This window comes from Petaurus breviceps, unplaced genomic scaffold, assembly GCF_028583685.1.
Source record: "Petaurus breviceps papuanus isolate PSGF00001 unplaced genomic scaffold, PetGlider_PUasm1.0 108, whole genome shotgun sequence".
In the NCBI taxonomy this organism is placed as follows: Eukaryota; Metazoa; Chordata; class Mammalia; order Diprotodontia; family Petauridae; genus Petaurus; species Petaurus breviceps.
The window spans coordinates 350719-363316 of record NW_027185593.1 but is presented as its reverse complement, the minus strand read 5'-3'; the positions used below and the strand labels follow the sequence as shown (position 1 = coordinate 363316).

Genomic DNA, 12598 nt, shown 5'->3' with positions numbered 1-12598 from the left:
TGTACACATAAGTTCTTTTCCTTTTTTTATCTCCTTGGGATACAGAGCTAACAGTGGTATTGCTTGGTCAAAGAGTATACATGGTTTTATAGTTCTTTGGGCATAGTTCTAAATTGCTATCCGGCACAGTCAAATGACTTATTCAGCTTCAATAAAAGTGCATTAGTGTTCTAATTTTCCCATATCCCCTCCAACATTTGTCATTTCCTTTTTTGTCATATTAGCCAATCTGATAGGTATGAAGTGGTACCTCAGAGTTGTTTTAATTTTAATTTCTCTAATTGGTAGTGGTTTAGAGCATTTTTTTTCATATAACTTTGATACCCTATTTATCCTACTCTCTGTCCTTTTACTCTGTCCTCTCTCAAAAGTGTCTTGCTTCTGACTTTTACCTCCCTCAATCTGCCCTCCCTTTTATAAGGACTCCCTCTTACTCTCCTGTATGGTAAGATAGATTTCTACACCCAGCTGAGAACATATATTACTCAATCTTTGAGCCAATTCCATTGACAGTAAGATTCATGAGTTCCTTCCTGCTTCCCCCCTCCATCTTCCCCAAATAAAGTATCTTTTGGGCCTCTTTTATATCAGATAATTTACCCCATTCTACCTCTCCCATTCCCCTTCCCACAGTGCATTCTTCTTTCTCACCCTTTAATTTTATTTTTTTAGATATCATTCTATCATATTCAACCTGTGCTTTCTGTCTATGTCTACTCCTTCTAACTGCCCTAATAATGAGAAAGTTTTTAGGAGTTACAAGTATCATTTTCCTATGGAGGAATGTAAACAATTTAACCTTATAATGAGTATGATTTCTCTTTCCCATTTACCTTTTTTTTGTACTAAATGTGATTTCATTGATGATACACAATACAGGACTCTAGGCTTCTCCCCCCTACTATAGGGATGCTTTGGGATAAGGCTGTGAATGGGATATGAGATCCCCAGTATAGCAACATGGGTTAGGGATGTAGGCTCCCCAGTGGTGGATATTTTTTTTTTGGCTAGGGATGAAGGTCCATGGCTTTCCAAACTTTACCTCTTGGAGGTCATATAGACCATGAGGTTGCCATAACCACACTCATTGTCATACCATGAGCTTGACAAAAGGGTCATTGAGGGCAATACCAACACCAGCATCAAAAGTAGAAGAGTGGGTGTTGCTGTTAAAGTCACAGTATACAACATGGTTCTCTGTGTAGCCCAAGATGCCTTTCAAGGGTCCCTCTGATTCTTGCTTCAACACTTTCTTGATATTATCATATCTGGCAGGTTTATCCAGGCAGCAGGTCAGACCCACAGCAGATACATTGGGAGCAGGAACACAGAAGGCCATACCTGTGAGTTTTCCATTCACTTCAGGTATGACCTTGCTTACAGCCTTAGCAGCACCAGTGGAAGCAAGGATAATGCTTTGGGCAGCACCACGCCCATCATGCCACAGCTTACCAGAGGGACTATCTACTGTCTTCTGTGTAGCAATAATGGCATGAGCTGTAGTCATGAGTCCTTCCACAATGCCAAAGTTGTCATGAATGATCTTGGCCAAGGGAGCCAAGCTGGTAGTGCAGGAGACATTACCGGCAATCTTAAGGGAATTATCATATTTCTCATGGTACATTCCCATCATGAACATTGGGGCATCAGCAGAAGGGGCAGAGATGATGACCTACTTGGCTCCACCCTTAATGTGAGCCCCAGCCTTTTCCATGATGGTAAAGACTCCAGTGGACTGACTCTACATCATACTTGACTCCAGCATCTCCCCATTTAATACTGATGGGATCCCACTCCTGGAAGATGGTAATCACTCTTCCATTGATCAACAGCTTCCTTTTCTCAACCTTGACAGTGCTCTTGAACTTGTCATGGGTGGAATCATGTTGAAACATAGAAACCACGTAGTTGAAGTCAATGAAGGGGTCATTGATGGCCACAATGTCTACTCCACCTGAAGTGAATGCAGCCCTGGTCACCAGGTGCCCAATATGGCCAAATCCTTTGACTCCAACCTTCACCATCTTGTTTCAGGGATGTGAATGAAGCAGCATATTCTGGCACTAAGCTTGGGAGAAAAGCTGAGAGTCCCCCTGTTTGCCTTTTTATGCTTCTTTTGAGTCTTGCATTTGGAAGGCAAATTTTCTATTCAGCTCTGGCCTTTTCATTAGGAATGCTTGAAAGTCCTCTATTTCATTGAATATCTATTTTTACCCCTGAAGCATTATACTCAGTTTTGCTGGGTAGATGATTCTCGGTTATAATCTTAGTTCTTTTGTCCTCTGGAATATCATATTGCAAGTTCTCCAATCCTTTAATGTAGAAACTACTAAATCCTGTGTGATCCTGACTGTGGCTCCACAATATTTGAATTGTTTGTTTTTGGCTGTTTACAATATGTTCTCCTTGACTTGGGAGCTCTGGAATTTGGCTATAATGTTTCTGGGAATTTTCATTTTGGGATCTCTTTCAGGAGGTGACCATGGGTTCTTTTGATTTCTATTTTACCCTCTGGTTCTAGAATATCAGGGCAGTTTTCTTTGATAATTTCTTGAAAGATGATGTCTAGGTTATTTTTTTGATCATGACTTTCAGGCAGTCTAGTAATTCTTAAATTATCTCTCCTAGATCTCTTTTTCTGGTTGTTATTTTTTCAATGTGATATTTCACATTTTCTTCTGTTTATTGTTTCTTGATGTTTCATAAAGTTGTTAGCTCCCACTTGCCCAATTCTAATTTTTAAGGAATTATTTTCTTCAGTGAGCTTTTGAAACTTTTTCCATTTGGCCAATTCTACTTTTTAATGAGTACTTCTCTTCGGTGAATTTTTGTATATCTTTTTCCATTTGGTCAATTCCATTTTTCAAGGCATTCTTCTCTTCATTGGATTTTTGTGTCTCTTTTATCACTTGGCCTATTCTGTTTTTTTAAGGTGTTTTCTTCAGTATGGCATGTGTGTGTGTGTGTGTGCCTGTTTTACCAAGCTATTGACTCTTTTTTTCATGATTTCTTGTATCATTGTCTTCTCTTCCCAATTATTCCTCTACCTCTATTACTTGATTTTTAAAATCCCTTTTTGTGCTCTTCCATGGCCTGGAGTCACTTTATATTTCTCTTTGAGGCTTTGGATATAGGAGTTTGATTTTGTTGTCTTCTGAATTTTGTGTTTTGATCTTCCTTGTCACCATAATAACTTTCTATAGACAGGATGTTTTTCTACTGTTTGATAATTTTCCAGGCTATTTTTTGACTTTTTTAAATTTTTATTAATTTGTTTGTTTACTTTTAGTTTACAAGATTCAATTCCACAATTCCTTGAGTTTCAAATTCTGTCCCCCTCCCTCCCCTCTCCCCCCATGGCGGCATAAAGTCAAGTATAGGATCTGTAAATACTTTCACATTAGACATTAGTCAGGTTATAAAGACGGATTGTATCAGATGGAATGAAAAATGGTAAAGAGGAAATGAAACCAAACAATAAAAAGAAAAAGATAAGGTAGTTTGCTTCAATCTGGATTCAAACTCAGTTCTTTCTAGTTTTTTCTCTAGATGTAGACATCTCTCTCCATCATGAGTCTTTTGGGATTGACTTATATCACTGCATTGCTGAGAGAGTTCAGTCTATCAAAGTTGGTCATCACACATACATTGTGTCTGTAACTGTGTACAAATTTCTCCTGGTTCTACTCTTCTCACTCAGCATCAGTTTGTATAAGCCTCTCCAGGTAAATATGAAGTCCATCTGCTCCTCGTTTTTTATAGCACAATAGTATTCCATAACATGCATATACCATAACTTGTTCAGCCATTCCCCAATTGATGGGCACCCCCTTAATTTCCAATACTTTGCTACCACAAAAAGAGCGGCTATAAATATTTTTGTACATATGGGTCTTTCTCCCACTTCTATGATCTCTTTGGGATATAATCCTAGAAATGGTATTGCTGGGTCAAAGGGTATGAAATTATTTAAAGCCCTTTGAGCATAATTCCAGATTGCTCTCCAGAAAGGTTGGATTAGTTCACAACTCCACCAGCAATGCATTAGTGTTCCAATTTGTCCACATCCTCTCCAGTTTGTCATTTTCCTGTTTTGTCATCTTAGCCAATCTGACTGGTGAGATGTGGTACCTCAGAGTTGTTTTGATTTGCATTTTTCTAATCAATAGTGATTTAGAGCATTTCTTCATGTGCTTATAGATATCTTTAATTTCTTTCTCTGCAAACTGCCTATTCATATCCTTTGATCATTTATCAATTGGGGAATAACTTGTATTCTTATAGATTTGACTCAATTCTCTGTACATTTTAGAAATGAGTTCTTTATCAGAGACATAGGTTGTAAAAATTCTTTCCCAATTTCCCACCTCCCTCTTAGTCTTGTTTACATTGGCTTTGTTTGTACAGAAGCTTTTCAATTTCATGTAATCAAAATGATCCATTTTGCATTTTATAATGCTCTCTAATTCTTGTTTAGTCATAAAGTCTTTCCTTCTCCACAAATCTGACAGGTAAACTATTTCTTGTTTTCTGAGATTGCTTACAGTATCAACCTTTATACCTAGATCACACACCCATTTAGACTTGATTTTGGTATATGGTGTTAGATAATGGTCTATGCCCAGTTTCTGCCATACTATATTCCAGTTTTCCCAGCAGTTTTTGTCAAATAGTGAGTTCTTATCCCCAAAACTGGGGTCTTTGGGTTTATCAAACAATAGATTACTATAGTCATTGACTGCTGAATCTCGTGTGCCTAATCTATTCCATTGATCCACTACTCTATTCCTCAGCCAGTAACAAGTAGTTTTGATGACTGCTGCTTTATAATACAGATTGAAATCTGGTATAGCTAGTCCACCTTCCCTAGCATTTCTTTTCATTCCCTTGATATTCTGGACCATTTGCTCTTCCAGATGAATTTTGTTACTATTTTTCTAGCTCTATAGTTTTTTGGTAAATTTATTGGTATGGCACTGAATATACAATTTAATTTAGGTAAAATTGCCATTTTTATTATATTAGCTCAACCCAGCCATGAGCAATTGATATTTTTCCAATTAGTTAGATCTGACTTTATTTGTGTGAAAAGTGTTTTGTACTTGTGATCATATAGGTCCTGGGTTTGTTTTGGCAGGTAGATTGCCAAATATTTTATAATGTCTACAATAACTTTAAATGGTATTTCTCTTTCTATCTCTTGCTGTTGAATTTCATTAGAAATATATAGGAATGCCGAGGATTTGTGTGGGTTTATTTTATATCCTGCAACTTTGCCAAATTTATTTATTGTCTCAAGTAGTTTTTTACTTGATTCTCTAAGTATATCATCATATCATCTGCAAAGAGTGATAGCTTGGTCTCTTCTTTGCCTAATTTGATTCCTTTGATTTCTTTTTCTTCTCTAATTGCTACTGCTAACATTTCTAGTACCAGATTGAATAAGAGGGGTGATAGTAGACATCCTTGTTTCACCCCTGATCTTACTGGAAATGCTTCTAGCTTATCCCCATTACATATAATATTTGCTGATGGTTTTAAATAGACGCTACCTATTATTTTAAGGAAGGCTCCATTTATTCCTATACTTTCTAGTGTTTTTAACAGGAATGGATGTTGTATTTTGTCAAAAGCCTTTTCTGCATCTATTGAGATAATCATGTGGTTTCTCCTAGTTTTATTGTTGATATGATCAATTATACTGATGGCTTTTCTAATATGAAATCATCCTCGCATTCCTGGAATAAATCCTACCTGATCAAAGTGTATTATTCTTGAGATAAGTTGCTGTAGTCTTTTTGCTAATATTTTATTTAAAAATTTTGCATCTACATTCATGAGGGATATTGGTCTATAATTTTCTTTCTCTGTTTTATCTCTTCCTGATTTAGGTATCAGTACCATATTTGTGTCATAAAAAGAATTTGGTAGGACTCCTTCTTCACTAATTTTTCCAAACAGTTTGTAGAGTATTGGAATCAATTGTTCTTTAATGTTTGATAGAATTCACTAGTAAATCCATCTGGTCCTGGAGATTTTTTCCTAGGGTGTTGACTGATGGCTTGTTCAATTTCTTTTTCTGAGATGGGGTTATTTAAGTGATTTACTTCCTCTTCAGTTAATCTGGGCAATTTGTATTTTTGTAAATATTCATCCATTTCCCTAAGATTGTCAGATTTATGTGCATACAATTGGGAAAAATAATTCCTAATTATTCTTTTGATTTCCTCTTCATTGAAGGCAGATTCACCCTTTTCATTTTTGATACTCATAATTTCATTTTCTTCTTTCTTTTTTTTTATCATATTGACTAAGGGTCTATCAATTTTATTGTGTTTTTTTTTTTCATAAAACCAGCTCTTAGTTTTATTTATTAATTCAATAGTTTTCTTGATTTCAATTTTATTAATCTCTCCTTTGGTTTTCAATATTTCTAGTTTAGTATTTAATTGGGGATTTTGAATTTGTTCTTTTTCTAGGTTTTTCAAATTGCATGCCCAATTCATTGACCTCCCTTTTCTCTAATTTAATCATGTATACACTCAGGGATATAAAACTTCCCCTAAGAACTGCCTTTAATGCATCCCACAAATTTTGGTATGTTGTCTCATTATTATTCTCTTGAATGAAATTACTGATTGTTTCTATAACTTCTTGTTTGACGCACTCATTCTTTAGGATTAAATTATTAAATTTCCAATTAGATTTTAGTCTGTCTTTCCATGGCCCTTTATTGCATATAATTTTTATTGCATCATGATCTGAGAAGGATGCATTTAATATTTCTGCCTTACTGCACAGAATCGTGAGGTTTTTATGCCCTAGAACATGGTTGATTTTTGAGTATGTGCCATAAACTGCTGAGAAGAAAGTATATTCCTTTTTATCCCCATTCAGTTTTCTCCAGAGATCTATCATATCTAGCCTCTCTAAAATTCTATTCACCTCCTTAACTTCTTTCTTGTTTATTTTGAGGTTAGATTTATCAAGTTCAGAGAGGGGGAGATTAAGGTCCCCCACTAGTATAGTTTTGCTATCTATTTCTTCCTCTAATTCCCTTAACTTCTCCTCTAGGAATCTGGATGCTATACCACTTGGTGCATTTATGTTAAGTAAAGATATTGCTTCATTCTTGATGGTACCTTTTAGCAGGATATAGTTTCCTTCCTTATCTCTTTTAATTAGATCTATTTTTGCTTTTGCTTTATCTGAGATAAGATTGCTTCCCCTGCTTTTTTTTTTTTACTTTAGCTGAGGTATAATATATTCTACTCCAGCCTTTTACCTTTAAGTTTTCAGTTCTTCCAAGGTGGTATGATATAAGGAGAGGTGTATTTACTACTCTCTTCCTTTCTACCCTGGAACTGTGACCAGGGTCTCTTCTCCCCTGTGGCTGTCAAGCTATGGTGTACTATTGCTTCTCCTTGCCCTGGGACTGAGACCCTGGACTGTGACCCAGATCCAAGTATGGGCAGTACAACAGAGTCCTGCCCCTGGTGCCAGCAAAGGGACCCTTGTAATCTCCTTCTGACCAGTTGTCTGATCCCCTTACCATGTATAGGCTGAGAAGTCTGGAAACTATGACTTCTTCTACTGATTCAGTCACCCCCAAGGCCTGCTCCTGGTTTGCTAGGGTCCAGTCTGCCAGCACTGGACTATGCTCCACTCTCACCCTAGTACAACAGACCTTTCTTGATGATTTTCTAAGTTTTCTTGGGCTGAAAATTGTTTATCCTGTCCTTTGGTAGGTTCTGCCACTCTAAAATTTGTTTTGAGGCATTATTTAAAGGTATTTGAAGGGGTCTGGGGGAGATCTCAGGTGAATCCCTCCCTTTCTCTGCCATTTTGGCTCAGCAGTGGTGTTTTATTGCAGAAAGTGCTTGACTGAGAACCAAAAGAACATATCTGAGTTCTGGTGCTGCCACTCACAGCTTCTCTGACCCTGAGTCATTTCATTGACGTTTCTTTTTTTTTTTTTAACTATAAAATGGAGTTAATAACCCATACTATGCCTGCCTCTTAAAACATTTGTGGTAAGGAAAGTACTTTGTAAATTATTATCTTCTCTTCTTTTTCTTTATCTATTATTTTGAATTTCATTTATTGGAATTTCTGCTTTCATTTTGTATCAGTAGTTGCCCTTTGTATAAAGGGCTTTGTCAGAGCCACCCTCCATGGGCTGAGCAAACACTGTCTCTGCTACACACATCAGAGGGGATGTTTGGTAGTACTTCTGTTGGTATTCAGCACTGAAGACAAAGATTGTGCTCAGGTATATATCCCATGCCCACCTCTAGCTGGATTCCTCAGAGAGTATGCTGGGAGGAGAAATAGAGGACCTCAATGAGACTGGGAAGCCTCTCCCACCATATTTCTCTAAGAGTATCATCTCCAACAATAATATTGTCTTACATGCCTACAAAGAAAAGACAGAGTCCCTATAGTATCTTATAGTTATTTGGACATTGGACAAAAAAATTCGAGCATTAGAAAGGAAATCATCTAGTCACATGTTCTCATTTTACAGATAAGAATACAAGGCACACAAAACTCAAGTGACCTGCTCCACAGCTATTAGAGAACAGAGCTGGAATTAAGATTTAAGTTTGGAATAATTTGCCATTTCTTTCTCCAGCTTATTTTACAGTTGAGGAAACTAAGGCAGAGTTAAGTGACTTGTCCAGGGCCACACAGCTAGTATCTGAGGTCAGATTTGAACTCCATAAGATAAGTCTTCCTGACTCCAGCATTATATCCATAGCAGGTAATGACTCGAAATTTAGTGCTCTTTCCCCTTCAGAACATTTGTGTTAGACCTAGGGTCCATGTCTTAATTAACAGCAAGTCATTCAGCCTCTCTGGGCCTCAGTTTCCTCACCTGAAAAGGAATCTATAAGATCCCTTCCAACTTCAAAAACAAGCCTTTCCCCAGGGTCCAACACAGTACTCTACACAGAAAAAGATGGATACCAGTTCAATAAAAACTTGCAATTACTAGTATTTTAAGTTTTGCAAAACACTTCACAAAATCCTCTGGTTTGAACCTCACTCAAACACAGGTTTTTAAAATAACTCTAGGAATTCTAGACTCACAGACCTGGAAAGATGCTCAGAGAACAAACACCCATCCATCCAGTTTAGAGGTTTCTAAACTTATTTGACCTACTGCCCCCTTTAAAAAAAATTACTCAGTTCCACCCTGGAAATCTATTTTCTTTAACCCTTAATGATTTTTTAAAAATTTGTAACATTTCAAAATAAAATAAATTTTTAAATGGGCGCATCTTAAATTTAATAATTATAAATTTGTTTTCCTGCACTGAAATTTTGATGACACAATACTGTCATGTAACTGTATAGTATCATTTATAAACAAGTTATTACATGCACATATTCCTGCCAATGCATGTTAGACTCCCCAACAATGTGTGATATGCTTGCCTGTCAACACTTGCTTGTTAAGACCTGTTGGTGGACTTGACCACTGATCAGTTATAACTTGCATTTTGTGTTTATTTGAAAAATGTTTTCACTCTGTTATATAATAGATGAAACATGTATGAACGACTTTTCAAAATTTTCTTATCTTTTCTTTCCTTATGTTTCTACTACTCCCTTTTTATTCAATGCCTCCCAATTGCACCTTAGGCTACTATTCCTCCCCTCCATCGTTCCAGCATCCCCAGGGGGTGGTATCATCCACTTTGGGAACCTATGATTTTAGTTCAAACTCTACCTAAAGCAGGAATTCCCTCTTCGGCATCTCTGAAGACTTCCAATGACATGCATCTCCCTAACTATGATTATTGGGAACTCCTTCATGTTGAGTCCCCATCAGACTCTCTGCAACTTCCACTTACTGCTTTTAGTTCTGCCTCCAAGGGACAAGCAGGACAAATCTAATTCACATGATAACTCTTGAAATGCTACAAGACAGCTGTCCCCTCAACCTGGCCAAATCTTTTCTTCTCCAGGCTAAAACCATCTCCAATTCTTTCAGCTTATCCTGGGGTCTTTAGTGCTCTCACCATACTGGTTACCCTCCAGCTTATCCATGTCCTTTCTAGAATATGGGCCCTCCAAACCAAACACAATACTCCAGGTGTGGCCTGATCAGGGTAGAAGTCAACAGGATCATCTTGCTTGGTACATACTATACCTCTCTCCACTTAGCCTAGGGTTTGGGGCTCATTTGGAACCTGCAGATCCCATTTCTATAGTGCCTCTAAGGCTTTTATCAAACACTTCCCCCACAAAAACCTTGGCAGTCAGGGTGGGAGGTGTATGGATTGCATTCTACAGATGGGGGAACTGAGGTCCAGATTAGGTAAGTGACTTGAGGGTGGAGAGTCAAGGCTGGACACCAGGCTTCTGACCCAGAATTCTGTAAAAGGGGGTGTTCAGGTCAGAGAGCAAATTGAGCTGCCCCCCTCAAAAGAAGTGGGGTGAAGGGTCTGTCTCCTCCTCTCTCAGGCTCTATTTATTCCACGTCCCTTCCAAGTATGGCACTCTGAAGCCTATGTTGATGTCCAGATGAGTAAAGATAAGGGGTGGATGGAAGAGGTATTGTGGAAATAGAAGCAACAAAACTTTGCAACTGATTAGCTATGATGGATTAAGGGAGAAAGAAGAGTCAATGATTCTGAAGTTATGAATTGAGTTAAGGATGGTGGTACTCTTGATCCAAACTGTAAAGCCTGCAGGTGGGGAAAGTTTATAGTAGGTGATAATCACTTCTGTCTTAGATATGTTGAATTTGAGATACTAAAATAGCATCTAAGTGGTGATGTCCAAAAGGCAGTTGGTGATACGGGAAAAGAGTTAAGGAGAGACATTAGAGTTGTATATGTAGATCCAGGATCATCTACATAGAGATAACTGAATTCACAGGAGATAATGGGGATAATATATAATAGAGAATGTAAAGAGAAGGAACTTAAGACAGAACCTTGTGGGACATGCATGCATAGGAGATGAAAGGTGGATGATGATCCACTAAAGAAAAATAAAAATGAACAGTCAGATAATTTAGGACCAGATGAGGGCAGTGTCAGGAAAGCCAAGAGAGGAGAGGCTATACAATGGAAGAGTGTCTAAAGTAGCAGAAAGGCCAAAGAAGACTGCTGGGGAAAAGATGAAAGTTCAAATGAAAGAATTTAAATAAATAATAGCTGCTATATGAATGTAAAATATTATTGGGCTACTGCGGATAGATTTCTTCCTCCTATCAACTCTTATAACACTATTATTTGCAACAATCAACAGTTATTTATTAAACCCTTGGTATGTGCTAGGCATGGCACAAAAGTGATATCATTCCAGCCCTCACGGAATTTACACTCAGATAGGTAAGACAACGTGTATATATAGCATACACAAAATATATACAAGGTGGTTTGGGGAGAAGTGCTGTAGCAGTTGTGGGGACCTGGAAAAGCTTCCTATAGAAAAGGGTTCTTGAAAGCTGAATCTTGAAGAAAATCAGCATATTGGCAGATTGGTACTGTTTTACATTTTGTTAGTTCTATCTTTAGGTATATAAATGATATCTTCTCAAGTTGACTGTAAACTCCCTGAAGACAGAGATTGGCTCTTGTTCATATTTAAATATAGATTACTTAGCTTTGCACACAGTAGTTTGTTTAATGAACTAATTTGTCATTTTTCTCCATCCAAACAATGAAGGGATAGAATTTTTGCATACATGTTAAAAGGCTTCATTTCAACAAACATAAAGCACTGACTAATGACATGGTCCTGCCTCATGATGTTCACAATATAGTCCAACATACATGCAAAAAACCGTAATATAATATATGTAAGATGCATTAGATGCAAATCATATGTAATGCCAGATCTAAGGGGGCACAATAAAAAGCAAAGATCATGGAAGATGCATGGAGGTGGCATCTGAACTGGACTTTAAAGCATGTAGGATTTCAACAGAGGTGGAGACATTTTTAGGCAAAAGGAACAGAATGGAGATGGGTCTTCCTTTGGAAAAAAGACAACCTTGAGAGAATATGAGATGAAAGTAAAGTTGGAGAATCACTAAGAACTATGTTTATTCCTTGAACTTCTTGGAGGAAAACTATACCTATCAAACCATTCAGTAAGGAAATTCAAAAGCTTTTTTAAAAACTGGACGCTAGAGGGCACATATTGCTTGTTGGTGAACGATGTACAAGTTCTCTGTAGGGCAGTTTCAGAAATGTTAACTGTAGAGTATCTTTGTGGGGAACTTTATCCCTAATACAGAAAACAAGACAACCAAGGTATGTGACGGATGAGGTCCTACAACCTACAAACAGAGGGAGAAAACAGGACCCGAGAGAAGAGGGGGAAAGAAAGGGAGATGCTGTGATTAAGTGGTGAAAGCACAGTAAGGGAGACAGCACAGGGTCACTAGGAAATTTTATTTCTGTATGCCAGTGTTAAAATCTACTCTTTAAAACATCTTCTTTTCTTTGGTTGTTTTACTTTTTCCTGATCTTTGAAATAAAAAAAAAAACCTCAGTTCAATCCATCCTTTCCCTAATATCAGCTTAATCTTCCACATATGGTCACTCCTGTGCTCAATATCCTTTAATGTCACCGT

The 12598-nt window shown here is 37.4% G+C and overlaps 1 pseudogene; it reads right to left on the bottom strand.

The window, feature by feature from the left end:
- Positions 1-1014: 1014 nt before the first annotated feature.
- LOC138153860 (glyceraldehyde-3-phosphate dehydrogenase-like) lies at positions 1015-3622 on the bottom strand (annotated as a pseudogene).
- Positions 3623-12598: the final 8976 nt, after the last annotated feature.